Source organism: Pongo abelii, chromosome Y (genome assembly GCF_028885655.2).
Source record: "Pongo abelii isolate AG06213 chromosome Y, NHGRI_mPonAbe1-v2.0_pri, whole genome shotgun sequence".
Lineage (NCBI taxonomy): Eukaryota > Metazoa > Chordata > Mammalia > Primates > Hominidae > Pongo > Pongo abelii.
Window position 1 is genome coordinate 14,036,584 of NC_072009.2, and position 17,122 is coordinate 14,053,705.

A 17,122-nucleotide genomic window follows, 5' to 3' on the forward strand; every position below is an offset into this window, starting at 1 on the left:
TTTGCCAGGATGGTAAAACCAATGTTCCCTGCACTTTGGAGTGCTCAAACCAGAAAACTGGGCCATGTTGTGGACTGCTTCTGCAATTAAGGGAATGCAGAAATGCAGTTGGAAGCACATTCTGTGTCATCTGTCTTCATTATTTTTACAGGTGAAGTTGTGGGACCCAATCCATCCCTCCTCAGATTGGATTCTCACCCCTAACTGACCTTATTGCTGCTCACACTCTCTATTCCATGATGAAATCCCAGGAAGATGGAAGTGAATAATCTGCTTGGCTGGGAGTCAAATTTGAGCTAAATTCAAGAGGCCCAGTGGACAGGAATGCTAGTGTGTCTTTCTGTGTTTGCTGCAGGACAATGAAACACTGGGACATGTCTGTTCTTCGGTGTGATGTACTCTTCTTTTTTCTAGAAGAGTGTACTATTTTGGTTTTTTTTGTTTGTTTTTTGTTTTTTGGTTTTTTTTTTTTTTTTCAGAAAGAGGTTGTTTGGAACCCAGCACATCTCAGCCAGCCTCTCAATTTACTGCAGATTCATGATCCACATAAAAATAAACAACGCAGAGCCCTGCGGTCTGAGCAGAGCCAGACAGAGAGGCCACACAAAGGTTGGAAGACTCAAAAAAGAAAAGCGCTGCAGAGTGTTACCCACATTTCTTTAAGTAGACTTTATTTAAAGGCACACAAACACACACACACTAAGTCACACATACACGAAGACGTCCAACACCCACAACACTCTGACAGTAGCATACATCCCGACAGCTTTTGAAGCTGTGTGATTCTGCCTGATGCCCCACCTGAGAAAGAGCAACCCTGGGGAACACGGGCGTGCTGTACCTAGAAACCAAAGTGGAGTAAGTTTCAAAAAGACTCATGCTAACAACATCTAGGTAGGCCTGAAACATCCTGAAGATGTTTTTGTATCCTTAGGGAATAAGTGGTTTATTCCTTGGGATATGCCTGACCTTTCTTAAGGCTGGCTCATGTCTGCCCTCCCCCGTGATCATGGGTCTATTCTATGGACCCCAGAGGGAAGACAGGCAAGAGTCCACCACTGATGCACCTCCACTCAGGTCTCCTTCACCACCATGTGGCAAAGACTTGCCGATAGGCAATGGTGGCCTTCAATGTGATGCTGGCCAGAGTTCACAGCTCAGGCCTGGCGTCCTGAGACTAGCTCATGCACATTCACAAGGCATAGGCAGAGGCGGCCTGGTAAAGAAAAAGAAGACTGCCTGCAATAACCCACTGCAGCACCCTAGAAGGTTGACCTTAGGGCCCCTTTGGGACATCTCCACGGTCTGGTCCTGCAGAAGGAGAAGACATTTTGGGACTGTGAGTTGGTCACTGAAAACTACTCTTTTGGCTCCATTCCTGAGAGGCTGTGTGCAAGAATCGTGTCCCATCAGGATTGGAATATAGTCTGGTGAGAGGTTGAGGGATCTCTGGGTGATGGAATCATACATGAGATCCCTGAAACACATGTCGACAAAGGATGGCTGGGCCCTTACTCTCACCCTCTCCCTTCATCTTGGCCCTCACAGTAGCTCTCTGGGAAAGCCAGGAATGACGACAAAGGCAAGTCCATGTTGGAGAAATATTTTCACACCTTGAAATGTCATCTCACAGGTGCAGGTGAGGTTTAGACAATGTCTAAGATTCCCTCTGTAGCAATAGCGAACCTGAAAGGGGGCAAAATAGTGCAAATGAAGGGATTGTGGAACCTCATAACATCAACAAAAAATTAAACTTCCCCTGAGAGAATGAGGGGACATGTGCTGGGGTTCAAGCAATGTTCCAAGATTTTTGTCAGAGGACCCAAAATCCTCCTCCAAAGTGCAAACTACCTCAGTCCCCTCAAGGAGACCACTACCCACAACCTGGAGCACAGCCAGCCAACTCAAAGTCCTTTTTGCTTCCTTAAATCTGTGGCAGCTAAAACATCTATGGTGAGAGTCAATCCCATGCAGCAACAGCCCAAGGAAAGACCCCCTTTACAATGAGATAAGACATGTATATGAATTGAAACAGCCTAGATTACAAGGCAAAATCTAGACACAGCTGCCTGATTCTCATCCTAAAGGAATCATGCAGCCCTCCAAAAGAAATGGGAGAATAAGAGTTTTCTTGTTGGTGGATGAAAGGGGAATTTACGGTTTTAAAAGTATCACGGTTGCCAAGTCATTAAAAAGTGACAGTGTTAAGAAGAAAACACTCAGGCAGTGGATTCTCATGAGGGTTGTCCTCCCTGAACTGGAAAATGTTTAGCTTGGAAGACATTGAGCCAAACCCAGAAAACCCTAGGCCGACAAGAAACATGGAAGTCAATAAACTGAGAGGCAAGTGTGGAGGCTACATCCCACCCAGCATCAATCAATCCTACTCGTATTTGGCTCCGAGTATGAAACCCTTCAAAACGGGGGTTTTACAGGATGGCTCTAGTTTGCACACTAAATGTCCTCTGCACATTGGAATCCTCCCACCTGAACACTGGGCAATGGTGTGAACTGCTTGGGCAATTAAGGGAATGTGAGGATGCAGTTGGAAGCATCTTTTGTGTCATCTACCTTCAACATTTTGCAGGTGAAGGTGCAGGACCACATCCACCAATCACCAGATTTGTATCCTCACTCCTATCTGTCCTTATTGCTGCTCACACTCTCTGTTCCAGAAGAAAATCCCAGGATGATGCAGGAGTGGCACCTCATGATGTCTAGCCTGCTCTGCTGGGAATTGAATTTGAGGTAAATCCCAAAGGCCATGCAAACAGGACTGCTAGTGTTTCTCTGTGAGTTAGCCACAGGACAATGAAAAACTGTGTGAGGTCTTTTCTCAGGTGTGGTGTGCTCCTCTTCTTTTTTGAAGAGTGGATTTTTTTTTTTTTTTTTTTGCAATAAGAGATGATTTGGAGCCTACTGGGTCATAGTCAGCCACCCAATTCACTGCGGATTCAAGATCCACAGAAAAATAAAAAACACAGATGCCAAGAAAAACAGCAGAGACAGGTCACCAAAAATTTGGGAAAGTCAAAAAAAAAGAAAACTGCAATGCATTAGCCACATTTATTTAATCAGACTCCAATTACAGGCACACACACACATACACACACACAATACCATACATATATGCAGACAATGAAACACTGAGAGAAGTCTGTTTTTCCATGTGGTGTGCTTCTCTTCTATCTAGAATTGTGGCTTTTTTTTTTTTTTTTTTTTTTTTTTTGTAGAAGGTGATTTGGACACCAGTGAGTCTCATCATGCCTCCCAATTTACTATGGATTCAAGATCCACAGAGAGTCAAGCAGAGAGACAAAGAATGCCACCAAAAACATTTTGAAATTAAAAAAAGAAAAAAAGAGAAGAAGAAGAAGCACTGATGTGCTATAGCAACATTACTTTCAGCAGACTTCACTAACGTGGACAGACACACACCCACAAAAACACACAATACCACACACACACGCCGACATCCAACTCTCACAACACCCCCACAGAAACACACAGCTGGGCACCTCCTGAGGCTGCATGGCTCTGCAGGAAGCCCCACCTGGGAGACAGCAACCCCAGAAAACACAGGTGGGCTGTGTTGGGAGGCATGCTGAGACTTGCCGGTGTCCAAATCACCTCCTATAAAAAAAAAAAAAAAAATCCACAATTCTAGATAGAAGAGAAGCACACCACATGGAAAAACAGACATCTCCCAGTGTTTCATTGTCTGCGTATATGTATGATATTATGTGTGCGTGTGTGTATGTGTGTGTGTGTGTGTGTGTGTGTGTGCCTGTAATTGCAGTCTGATTAAATAAATGTGGTATATTTCAAAAAGACTCACCCCTACAAAGTCTAGGCCAGCCTGAAAATTCCTGCAGATCCTTTTGGATTTCTAACAATTTCACCATTTATTCCTGGGGCTGTGCTTGATGTTTCTTTAGGCTAGCTTATGTCTGCCCTCTCATAGGATCATGGGAGTATTACAAGGATTACACAGAAGGCAGATGAGAGTCCACCGCCAATGAACCTCCACGGAGGTCCCCTTCTCTGCCAAGCCACAGGGCTTGTCGCTATGCAACAGTGACATTCATGGTGACATTAGACAGTGCTCACAATCAGGCCAGGTGACCTGAGACTAGTGCATGTGCATTCTTGAGGCAGGCTGGGGCACCTGGATGTCAAAGCTATCAGCCTTCCTAAGGAGAGAATAATGGTACAGACAGAGCCAGGCTGGTATCAGAAATAAGGCTACCTGCAAAAACCCATTGCAGGACTCTAAAATTCCCAGCCTCAGGGACCCCCTGGGCTATCTCAGTGGTCAGGTCCTGCTGGAGAAGGAGGCATTTTGTGACTGGGAAGTGGTCAGAAAAAACTGCTCATCTGACTCCATTATTGAAAGAGGCTGTGTGCAGGAATCTGGTGCATTGGGGATTGGAATATAGTCGTGTGTTTTTGAAAATTTTTTGGGTGATAGAATCATACCTGAGACCCCCAGAGGCAGGTGTCAGTGATAGACAGCTGGGCTCTTGACCTCACTGCCTCCCTTATCTTGGGCCTTGCAGGGCCTCTCTGGGAAAGGCAGAAACCACAACAAAGGCAAGTCAAAGTTGGAGCAGTTTTCTCACACCTTGGACTGGCATCTCATGGATGCAGATGAGGTTGAGACAGTGTATCAGAGGCTGTCTGAGGCAATGGAAAGCCTGAAGAGGATGTCCAGTAATGCTGTTAAGGAGCACTGTGGATTCCCCAAGAAAGCAAAGAAAAATCAAGACTCAGCTGAGGGAAAGAGCTGACTTGTGCTGGAGTCCATGCAATGTTCAGTAATTACAGTCAGAGAACACAAAAGCCTCCTGCAAAGTACAAGTATACTCAGCCCCCACAATGAGACAATGACCCACAACCTGGAGTACATGCAGACTACTCAAACTCCCCTTTGCTCCCTGAAATCCCTAGCAGCTAAATAATCTGTGGCCAGAGGCAATCCCATCCAGCAACAACACAATGAAAGAGCCCCTCAAAAATAAGGAGACCATTCAGATTAAATGAAACAGAGGCTAGATTACAAGGCAAAAGCCAAACACTGCAGCCTGCTACTCATCTTACAGGAATCATGCAGCCCTCCAATAGAAGTGGAAGAACATGAGTTTTCTTGTTGGATGCTGCAAGGGGAATTTATGGTTTTGAAACCATCAAAGCTTCCTAGTCATTAAAATGTGACAGTGTTTAGAAGAAAACACTCATGCTCACAATCAGGCCTGGTGCCCTGAGACTGCAGCATGCACATTCATGAGGAAGGCTCAGGCTCTGGCTGTCAGAGATGTCAGCAGCCTAAGCAAAGGAAAATGGTACAGGTAGAGCAGGCTTAGTATGGCCAAAAATGCTGCCTGCAAAAACACACTGCAGAACCCTAAAATTCTCAATCTCAGGGCACCTTTGGGCCATCTCCGTGGCCAGTTCCACTGGAGGGAGAGATATTTGGAACTGTGTGGTGGTCACTGGAAGCTGCTCTTCTGACTCCATTCTCAAAAGAATGCGCAAAGTGTGCAAGAATTGGACCCCTTGGGGATTGGAATTTGGTCTGATGTGTCGTTGAGGGTTCTTTGGGTGATAGAATCATACCTGAGACCACAGAGGCAGGTGTCAACAAAAGAAGTCCAGGATCTTGTCCTCATTGCCTCTCTTCATCCTGAGCCCTGCATGGCCTCTCAGGGAAATGCAGAAACCCCAAACAAGGCAAGTACAAGGTGGAGCAGTGTTCTCACACATTGGACTTGCCTCTCAAGGGTGCACATAAAGTTGAGACAGTTCTCAGAGGCCATCTGGAGTGAAAGCAAGCCTGAAACTGATGTCCAGTAGTGCTTTATAGAGGAACTGTAGATTCCCCATGAAAGCAAAGAAAAATGAAGGCTTACCTGAGAGATCCAGCTGCCTTGTGCTGCAGTCTAAACAATGTTCAATGATTCCTGTCAGAGGACAAAAAACCTCCTGCAAAGTGCAAACCACCTCAGCCTCTGCAAAGAGATAAAGACACAAAACCTGGAGTGCAACCAGCCTACCTGAAGTCTCTTTTGCTCTCTGAAATCCTTTGCAGCTAAATAATCTGTGGCCAGGGACAGTCCCATCCAGCAACAGCCCAACGAGAGATCCCCTTTACAATGAGAAGGCAGTACAAATAAAATGAAAGAGGGGCTAGATTACCAGGCAAATGCCAGACATGGCTGTCTGCCACTCATCCCACAGGGATCATGCAACACTCTGACAGAAGTGGGAGAACAAGAGTTTTATGTTGGCAGCTGTAAAGGAAATTTATAGTTTTAATAGTATCAAAACTGTCCAATCATTAAAACGTCTAGTGTTTAGAAGGCAACAGTCATGAAATGGATTTCCATGAGGGCCGTTCTCCATGAACTGGGAAATGTTTAGTGTGAAAGTCATTGAGCCAGATCCAGGAAACCATAGGCCAATGAGGAACATGGAAGTCAGGAAAAGAAGAGGAAAGTGTGGAGGCTGCATCCTACCCAGCATCACTTCATTTCACTCCCATTTGGCTCAGGGTGTGAAAGCCCTCAAACCGAAAGTTTGCCTGCATGGCTGCACTTTGCACTCCAAAGGTTCCTTGTATGTTGGAGTACTCCCAACTGAACACCAGGCCATAGTATGGACTGATTGTGCAATTAAAAGAATGTGGGGATACATTTGGAAGCATCTTTTCTGTCATCTGCCTTCATTTTTCTTGCAGGAGCAGTTGCAAAGCCCCTTCCACCCCTTACCAGATTGTATACTCATTCCTATCTGAACTTATTCCTGCTCACACTCTGTGTCCCAGGATGAGATACTAAGATGTTGGAGGAGTATCTTCTCACAAGCTGAAGCACCTGCTCAGCTGGAAGCCAGATTTGAGGTAAATTCAATGGGCCCTGTGGAAAGGACTTCTAGTGTCTCTCCTTCGGTTGGCTGCATGACAATAAAACACTAGTAGATTCTGTGTTTTGGTGTGGTGTGCTCCTCTTCTTTCTAGAAGAGTGGCTTTTCTTGCAGGGGGAGGTGATTTGGATGCTGGCAGGTCTTGGCCTGCTTCCAAATTCACTGTGGATTCCTGATTGATAAAAATAAAAAGAATACAGAGTCCCAGAGCTGAACAGAGCCACAGAGAGGTGCCACCAAAAGATTTTGACAATTAAGCAAAAAAAAAAAAAAAATAGAAGTACTGAAGTGCATTAGCTTCATTCCTTTAAGGTGACTGCACTTACAGAAATGCACCAACACACATACAAAAACACCCAATAACACATATACATGCAGACATCCAACTGTTGCAACACTCCCACAGAAACACATAACGCAGCAGCTCCTGAGTCTGTGTGGTTGTGCAGGAAGCCCCACGTGGGAGAGAGCAACTCTGGATAACACACGAGGGCTGTACCTAGACATCACAGTGGGACACATTTCAAAAAGATTCACTGCTGCAATGTCTAGGCTGGCCTGAGGAATCCTGCAGATGCTTTTGGATTTTTAGGCATTTCCAGGTTTATTCCTGGGGCTGTGCTTGTTGTTTCTTCATGATGGCTCAGAGAAGCCAGGAAGACAGAGAAGACAGGAGAGAGTCCATTGCCTACGCACCTCCACAGAAATGTTCAAGGACCCACAACCTGGAGTGCAGCCAGCCTAACTGAAGTTTGTTTTGGTCTCTGAATTACCTGGCAGCTAAACAATCTGTGGAGATAGGCAGTCTCATCCAGCAACAACCCAACGAAAGAGCCCCTTCACAAAGAGAAGTTTGTGCATATGAAATTAAACAGAGGCTAGATTACCAAGCAAAAGCCAGACACGGTTTCCTGCTTCTCTTCCTATGGGAATCACACAGCTCTCCAACAAAAGTGAGAGAACAAGAATTTCCTTGTTGGCGTCTGTAATGGGAATTACGATTTAAAAATATCAAAGCTGTCCAGGCATTAAAACATGACAGCGTATAGAAGAAAACACTCACACAATGGACTGCCATGAGGGTCATTCTCCATGAAGTGGGAAATGTTTAGCATGGAAGACATTAAGCCAGACCTAGAAAACCCTAGGCAGATGAGGAACATGGAAGTGTGAAAAAAATTAGGCAAGTGTGGTGCCCACAACCCATCAGGCATCAATCCATTCTACTCCCATTTGGCTCCGGGTGTGAAAGCCCTATAATCCCCAGGATGACCCAAATTGGCACTTTAAATGTTCTTTACATGTTGCAGTACTCCCACCTGAACACCGGGCCATGGTGTGGACTGCTTGTGCAATTAAGTGAATGTGGAGATGGAGAAGGAAACACCTTCTGTGCCATCTATCTTCTTTTTTTTTCTTTTTTTCTTCTCTTTTTTTCAGGTGAAGTTCCTGGACCCCATCCACCCCTCATCAGATTGTATCCTGACCCTTATCTGACCTTATTGCTGCTAACACACTGTGTCACAGGATGAAACCCCAAGAGGATGGAGGAGTGCCTTCTCATGGTGGGAAGCAACTGCTTGGCTAGAAACCTACGAAAATTCAAGGGGCTCTGTGGATAGGACTGCTAAAGTCTCTCCCTGGGTTGGCTGCAAGACAATAAAACACTGGGAGAAGTCTGTATTTGGTGGGGTTGTGCTTCTATTCTTTCTAAAAGAGTGTCTTTTTTTTTTTTTTTTTGCAGGGGAAGGTGATTTGGGCTTGAGTGGGTAATGGCCCACCTCCCGATTAACTGCAGTTTCATGATCCACAGAAAAATAAAGAATGTGGTATCATGGAAAATGCTCCCTCTCATAACCTACTGTGGCACCCTAAAATTCTCAACCTTAGGGCCCCTTTGGGATGTCTCTGTCTTAGGTCTCACTGTAGAAGGAGGCATTTCAAGACTGTGAGGTGCTTGCTGAAGAATGCTTTTCTGAATCCATTCCCAAAAGTGGCTGTGTGCAAGAATTGTGTCCTATGAGGGTTGGAATATACCCTGGTGATTTGTTGAGAATTTTCTGTGTGAAGGAATCATATCAGAGACCTGAGAGGTTTGCATCAGTGAATGACGGCCGGGCCCTTAACTGCCTTGCCTCTTTTTATCCTGGGCCCTACAAGGGCTTTCTGGGAAAGACACGAATCACAACAAAGGCAAGTTCAGGAGGAAGCAGTGTTCTTAACAAAGGAAGCTGTGGTCTCACGGGTGCAGATGATGTTGGAAAATAGACTCAGAGGCCATCTGTCCTGATTGCAAGCCTGAAAAGGGTGTCCAGCATTGCTCTTCAGGGGCAATGTGGACTTAGCATGAAAGCAAAAATCAAGGCTCAGCTGAGAGAATGAGCTGACTTGTGCTAAAGTCCAGGAAACATTCAAATATTCCTGTCAGAGGACCCAAAGCCTCCTGCAAAGTTCAAACAATCTCAGCCCCCCACAAAGAGACAATGGCCCACCACCAGGAGCACAGCCAGCCCAACTGAAGTCAATTTTGCTCTTTGAAATTGGTGGAAGCAAAAAGATCTTTGGTGAGAGGATGTCCAATCCAGCAACAGCCTAATTACAGACATGACTGCCTGCTTCTCATAGTACAGAGATCATGCAGCCCTTTGATAAAAGTGTGAGAACAAGAGTTTCCCTTTTGCTGGCTATAAAGGGAAATTATGGTTTTAAGAGTATCACAGAAGCTCAGTCATGAAAAATTGATGGTGTTTAAAAGGAAACACTCCCATAATGCATTTTTATGATGGTCGTTTTCTATGAACTGGGAAACGTTTTGTGTGGAAGATGTTGAGCCAGACCCAGGAAACCCTATGCTGATGAAGAACATGGAAGTGATAAAAAGAAGAGGCAAGTGTGGAGGCCAAATTCCACCCAGCATCTGTCCATCCCAGTCCCATTTGGCTTCAGGTTTTAAAGCTAAAACAGCAGTGTGCAAGTTGGCCCTGGTTTGCACTACAAATGTTTCCTGCATGGTGAAGTACTCCCACCTGACCACTGGGCCATGTTGTGGACTGTTTGTTCAATTAAAGGAATGCAGGGGTGCAGTTTGAAACACTTTCTGTGTCATCTGTCTTCACCTTTTTTGCTGGTGAATGTATGGGACCACATCTACCCCTCACCAGAATGTATGCTCACCCCCACCTGAACTTATTGCTGCTTACACTCTCTATCCAAGGATAAAATCCCAAGATGATGCAGGAGTGCATACTCACGATGTAAAATACCTGCTCTGCTGGGAAAAAAACTCAAGGTAATTTCAAGGGTCTATGTGGACAGGACTGCTAGTGTCTCTCTCTGGGTTGGCTGAATTGCAATGAAACACAGGGAGATGTCTGTTCTTGGGTGTGTGTTCTCTTCTTTCTGGAAGTGTGCATTTTTTTTTCATGGGGAGATGGTGGGGACCTTGGCTAGTCACAGCCAGCCTACCTATTCATTGTAGATTCATGAAACACATAATAATGAAGAACAGGAAGCCCCATGGCCCATGCAAAGCCACATAGGCAAGTCATTCAAAGGTTAAGAGACTAAAAAATAAAACACCCTGCAGTGTGTTAGCCACATTTCTTTAAGCAGAATACACTTACAGGCACACACACAGACACACACACACAAACACACAAAGTCACACACACACGAAGACATCCAACAATAACAACATTTCCACAGAAACACAAAGCCAGGTAGCTTCTGAGGTTGCGTCTTTCTGCAGGAAGCCCCACCTGGGACAGAGTAACCCCAGGGAACACAGGACGGCTGAACCTAGAAATCACAGTAGGGCACATTTCAATAAGACTAATCCCTAAAACATATAAGCACACTGGAGGCACACTGCAGATTCTTTTGCACCCTTAGGGATTCCATCTTTTATTCCTCTGGCTCTGCTTGACGTTTCTTCAGGCTGGCTCACATCTGCCCTCTCCGAAGATCATGAGACTATCCCATTGATCACACAGAGAATACAGGCAAGAGCCCACCACTGACGCAAATCCATGGAGGTCTCCTTCTCCACCAAGCAGCAGGGACTTTTCTCTAGGCAAAGGTGGCATTCATTGAGACACTAACCAGAGCTCACAGCTCAGGCCTGGTGCCCTGAGATGAGCACATTTGCACTAGTGAGGCAGACTTGGATGCTGTCCTGTAAGAGCTGTCTGCCTCTGTAAGCAGAGAAAAATGATACAGGCAGAGCCGTCCTGGTATTGGGAAAAATGTGCCCTGTGATGACCAACTGTGGTGCCCTAAAAGTCTCAACCTTAGGGCCCTTACATGCCATCTCCATGGTCAGGTTACACTGGAGGGAGGGTTGTTTTGAGACTCTGAGTTGGTCTCTGGAAACTGCCCTTTTGAGTCCATTGCTGAAATATGCTCTCTGAAAGAATCAGTTTCCTTGGAAATTGGATTATAGTCTGGTGAGATGTTGAGGGGTCTTTTCTTTGGGTGATGGAATTATACTTCAGACTCCAGAGACAGGTATGAGTGAAAGGTGGCCTGGCCCTTGACCTAAATGCATTCTTTCATTCTGGGCTGTGTAGATGCTCCATGGAAAAGACAGGAACCACCAAAAAGGGAAGTCAAAGGTGAAGCAGTGTTCTCAGACCTCAAACTGGCCTCTCATGGGTGCAGATGCAGTGGGGACAGTGTCTCACAAGCCATCTATGGCAATTGCAAGTCTGAAAAAAGTATCCAGTATAGCTGTTGAAGGGCAATGTGGACCCCCCATGAAAACTAATAAAAATGAAGGCTAGTCTGAGAAAATGATCTGACTTGTGCTGGAGTCCAAGCAACGTTCAAAGATTCCTGTCAGAAGATTAAATACCTCCTGGAAATTGCAAACAACCTCAGCCCCGACAATGAGTCCATGACCCAAAGCTGGTTTGCAGCCATAATAACAGAAGTCCCTTTTGCTTTCAGGAATCCCCAGCAGCCAAAGGATCTGTGGTGAGAGGCAGTCTCATCCTGCAACAGCTTAATGAATGACACCCTCCACAATGAGAATGGACAAGTAGAAGAAATGAAACAGAGGCTAGGTTATCAGGCAAAAGCCAGACAAGGCTGCATGTTTCTCACCATACAGGAATCATACATTCCTCTCATAAAAGTGGGAGAAGAAGGGTTTCCTTGTTGGCATCTTTAGCAAGAATTTATGGTTTTAAAAATATCAAGCTTCCCAGTCATTAAAATGTGAGAGTGTTTAGAAGGAAACACACATGAATAGGATTCCCATGAGGTTAGTCCTCAGTGAATTTGGAAATGTTTAGTGTGGAAGACATTGATCCAGACTCAGGAAACCCTAGGCCAACATGGAATTCATGAAAAGAAGAGGCAAGTGTGGAGGCAACATTTGATGAAGCATCAATCCATCCCACCCCCATTTGTGTCTGGGTATAAAAGACCTCAAATTGGGATTTTGCCAGGGTGGCCCCAGTTGGCACTCCATGTGTTCCCCACATGTTGGAGTACTCCCATCTGAACACCAAGCCATGGTGTGGACTGCTTGTGCAATTAAGGGAAGGTGTGGATGCAGTTGAAAGAACTTCTGTGTCATGAGTCTTAAAATTTTTGTAGGTGAAGGTGCAGGACACTATCCACCCCTCACCAGATTGTATCCTCACCCCAATAGGACCTTATTGTTGTTCACACTATCTGTCCCATAATGAAATCCCAAGAAAATGAAGGAGTGCCACCTCATGGTGTAAAGACCTGCTCAGCTGGGAACCTAATTCCTGGTAAATTCAAGAGGCCCTTTGAACATGACTGCCAGTGTTTGTCCATGCAATGTCCACAAAGCAAAGAAACACTGAAAGATGGCTGATCCATACATAGGCCAAGAAAAGGTTGGGACTCTCAAAAAAAGAATCACTGCAGTGCACTAGCAGCATTCCTTTAAGCAGACCCAACTTACAGGGGCGCACACACATATATACACACACACACACAAACACAACCAAAGCCAAAAAGACACAACCACATGGAGACATCCAACACTCACAACACTCCCAAAGAAACAAACTTCCCAGCAGCTTCTGAGACTGTATGGTTTATTGCAGGAAGCCCCACCAAAGAGAAAGCAATTCTGGGGAACACAGGTCCAGTGCACATAGTAATCACAATGGGCTAAGATTCAAAAAGACTAGCAACTACATCTAGGCAGTCCTGAGTCATCCTACAGATCATTTTGGAATGTTAGGGATTTAGCAGTTTATTCATGGGGCTCTGCTTGACCTTTCTTCAATTTGGATCATGTCTGCCCTCTCCTAGGATCATAGGGCTATCCCGTGTATCCCACAGAGAAGAGAGGCAAGAGTCCACCACGGATGCAACTCCACGGAGGTTTTCTTCTCTGCCAAGGCACGGGGACTTCTCACAAGTCAATGATTACATTCATTGTCATGCAAGCCAGAGCTCACAATCAGGCCTGCTTCCCAGAGACTAGCACCAGCACAATTGTGAGGCAGGCTCAGGCACTATCCTGTCAGAGCCGTCAGCCTGCCTAAGCCAGCTAAAATGTTACAGGCAGAGCCAGCCTGATATTGGCAAAAAAAGATGGCTATGAAAAGCTACTGTGGTACTCTAAAAGTCTCAACCTCAGGAACCCTTTGGGATGACTCCGTCTCAGCCTTCTGAAGGAGAAGGTATTTGGAGACAGCAAGGTGGTCACTGGAATCTGCTACTCTGACTCCATTGGCAAAAGAGGCTGTGAGCAAGAATCTGGTCCCATGGGAATTAGAATATAGTCTGGATTGTTGTTGATGGTTCTTTGGGTGATAGAATCATACCTGAGACCCCAGAGGGGGGTGTCAGAGAAGGAATGCCGGGCTCTTGACCTCACAGCCTCCCTTCACCCAAGATTTAACAAGGGCACTCTGGGAAAGGCAGGAACTATGACAAAGGCAAGTCTATGGTGGAGCAGTGTTCTCACACTTCAGACTGGCCTCTCTTGGGTGCAGATGAGGTTGATATAGTGTTGCAGATATTGTCGGTTATGATGGCAATCCTGAAATGGTGTCCAGTAGTGCTGTTGAGGGGCAATGTGGATTCCCCATGAAATGAAAGAAAAATCAAGGCTGACCTGAGAGAATGAGCTGCCTTGTGCTGGAGTTTAAGCAATGTTCAATGATTCCTGTCAGAAGACACCAAAGCCTCCTGCAAAGTGCCAAAAACCTCAGATCCCACAAGGATACAATGACCCAAAATCTGGAGAACAGCTAGCATCCCTAAAGTCCTCTCTGCTCTCAGAAATCCCTGGCAACTAGATAATCTGTGGCAAGAGGCCATTCCATCCAGCAATGGCCCAGTGAAAGAGCCCTTCCACAAAGAGAAGGCCTTGCAGATGAAATGAAACAGAGGCTAGATTACCAGGCAAAAGCCAGACTGACTGCCTGATGCTCATCCTACAGGAATCATGCAATTGTCAAACAGAAGTTGGAGAAAAAGGGTTTATTTGTTGGTGGGTGTAATGGGAATTTATGGATTTAAAACTGTCAAAGCTGCCAGTCATTAAAATGTGACAGTGTTTAGAAGGAAATATTCAGGCAATGGATTCCCATGAGGGTCGTTCTCCATGTATTGAGAAACATTTAGTGTGGACGCCATTGTGCCCTAGGCAGAAGAGGAACATGGAAGTCAAAAAAAAAAAAAAAAGAAGAAGAAAATGGAAGGGTGGAGGCCACATCCCACCCAGTCATTCCATTTTACTCCCATTTGGCTCTGGGTATGAAAGCTTTCAAATAGGGTGTTTGCCAAGATAGCCCAAATTTGCACTCCAAATGTAGTACTAGCACATTGCGGTACTCCCACCTGAAAACTGGGTTATGGTGTGGACTCCTCGTGCAATTAAGGGAATGTGGGGATGGAGTTGGAAGCACCTCCTGTGTCATCTATCTTCATTTTTTTCTGCAGCTGAAATTGCGGGACCCCATCCACACCTCAACATATTATATGATCAACCCTTAATGCTCCTCACACTTGGTGTCCTAGGATGAAATCCCAAGATGATGGAGGAGTGTCCCCCCATGACATGAAGCACCTGCTTGGCTGGGAAACAAATTCGAGGTAAATTCAAGGAACCCTTCGAACATGACTGAAAGTGTCCCTTTTTGGGTTGACTGCAAGTGAATGAAATAGTGGAAGATGTGATTTTTGGTGTGTTGTACTCATCTCCTTCTAGAATAATGGATTTTTTGAAGTAGAATTTATTTGGATGCTGCAGAGTCTTGGCCTGCCTCCCAATTCATTGCAGATTCATGTTCAAAAAAATAAAGAAAGAAATAACATGGAAATTTGCATCCCAAGCAAAGCAGACAGGTCAACAAAAGGTTGAGAGACTTAAAAAAAAAAAAAAAAAAAGAATCGCTGAAGTGCTTTAGCCACTTTAAGCAGACTCCACTTACAGACACACACACACAGACAGACACACACAACACACAAAGCCACAAGAACACACAGACATGCAACACTTGCAGTACTCCCACAGAAACATGCAGCCCGCAGTTCCTGAGGCTTTGTGGTTCAGCAAGAAGCCGCATCTGGGAGACAGCAACACTGGAGAACACTGGCAGGCTGCTACTAGGAATCACAGTGGGAAGAGTTTCAAAAAGACTCACCCCTACAATGTCTAGGCATGCTTGAGGAATCCTGCATATTCTTTTGGATCCTTAGGGATATTGTAGCTTATTCCTGGGAAAGTGTGTGACGTTTCCTTAGGGTAGCTCTCATCTGCCCTCTCAGAGAGTCATGGGACTATCCCATGGAAACCACAGAGTACTCAGGTGAGAGTCCACTGCCAGCCCACCTCGATGGAGGTCTTTTTTCCTGCCAAGCCACAGGGACTTGTTGCTAGGCAATGGAGACATTCATTGCAATGGTAGTCAGAGCTCACAATCAGGGCTGGTGCCCTGGTGCACATGAGAATTTATGAGGCAGGCTCTGACCCCTGGATTTCAGAGCTGTCCACCTGCCTAAGCAGAATAAACTGGTACAGGCAGAGTGGGCCTCTTATCTGCTGACAGGCAGCCTGATAAAATCGAATGTGGAACACTCATTGCCTCTACCTCAAAGCCCCTTTGGGCCATCTCTATCTCTGTGATTGGCTCTTGCTGGAGGAGGAGGCATTTTGAGGCTGAGGTGGTCATGGGAAAGTGCTATTCTAATTCCACGGGTGAAAGAAGCTGTGTGTTAAAAATGAGCCCCATGGGGAATGGAATATTATCTGGTGTGTTGCTGAGGGTTCTATGTGTAATAGAATCATACCAGAGACTCCAGAGGAGGGTGTCACTGAAAGACACCCTGGCTCTTGACCTCACAGCCTCCCTTCATCCTTGGCCTCATGGGGGTCTTCTGGAAAAGGAAGAAACCATGACAAAGGCAAGTCTAAGATGCAACAGAGTTCTCATACATCAGACTGGCCTTTCACGTGTGCTGATGAGGTTAAGACAGTGTCTCACAGGCCATCCGTGGCAATGGCAAGCCTGAAAATGGTGTCTACTAGAGCTGTTCAGGGACACCATGGATTCCCATGAAAGAAAAGAAAAATCAAGGCTTGTCTGAGAGAATGAGTTGCCTTGTGCTAGAGTCCTAGCAATGTTCAGTGGTTTCTGTCAGAGGTCCCAAAAGCTTCCTGGAAAATGCAAATAACCTCAGCCACCAAAACAAGACAATGACCACAGTCTGGAATACAGCCTGCCTATTCAAAATCCCTTTTGCTCTCTGAAAGCCCTGGCTGCTAAATTATGTGTGGAGCATGGCAGTCCCATTTAGCAACAGCCTAATGAAAGAGCCCCTCCACAATGGGAAGGCCTTGCAGATGAAATGAAACAGAGGCTAGATTACCAGGCGAAACCCAGACATGGCTGCCTGCTTCTCATTCTTCAGGAATCATGCGGCTCTTCAGTAGAAGTGGGAGAACAAGAGTTTCCTTGTTGGCAGTTGTAACAGAAATTTATGGTTTTAAAAGCGTCAAAGCTGCCCAGTCATTAAAACATGACAGTGTTTAGAAGAAACACTCCCACAATGGATTTCCACGAAGGTCTTTCTCTGTGAACTGGAAAACATTTACTGTGGCAGTCATTGAGCCAGATTCAGGCAACCATAGGCAGAAAAGGAACATGGAAGTCAGGAAAAGAAGAGACAAGTGTGGAGGCCACATCCTTCCCAAGATTAATCCATC

General features: G+C 45.5%; 1 long non-coding RNA gene across 2 annotated transcripts in view; it reads right to left on the minus strand.

Moving 5' to 3' along the window:
• LOC129053397 (uncharacterized) overlaps positions 1-17,122 on the minus strand; it is a 76,640-nt gene that overhangs the window by 31,010 nt on the left and 28,508 nt on the right. For both annotated transcript variants that reach the window (XR_008518279.1, XR_008518278.2), the window contains exon 4: positions 5,910-6,008. This is a non-coding gene — a long non-coding RNA (uncharacterized LOC129053397). The remainder of the gene's footprint in view (positions 1-5,909; positions 6,009-17,122) is intronic.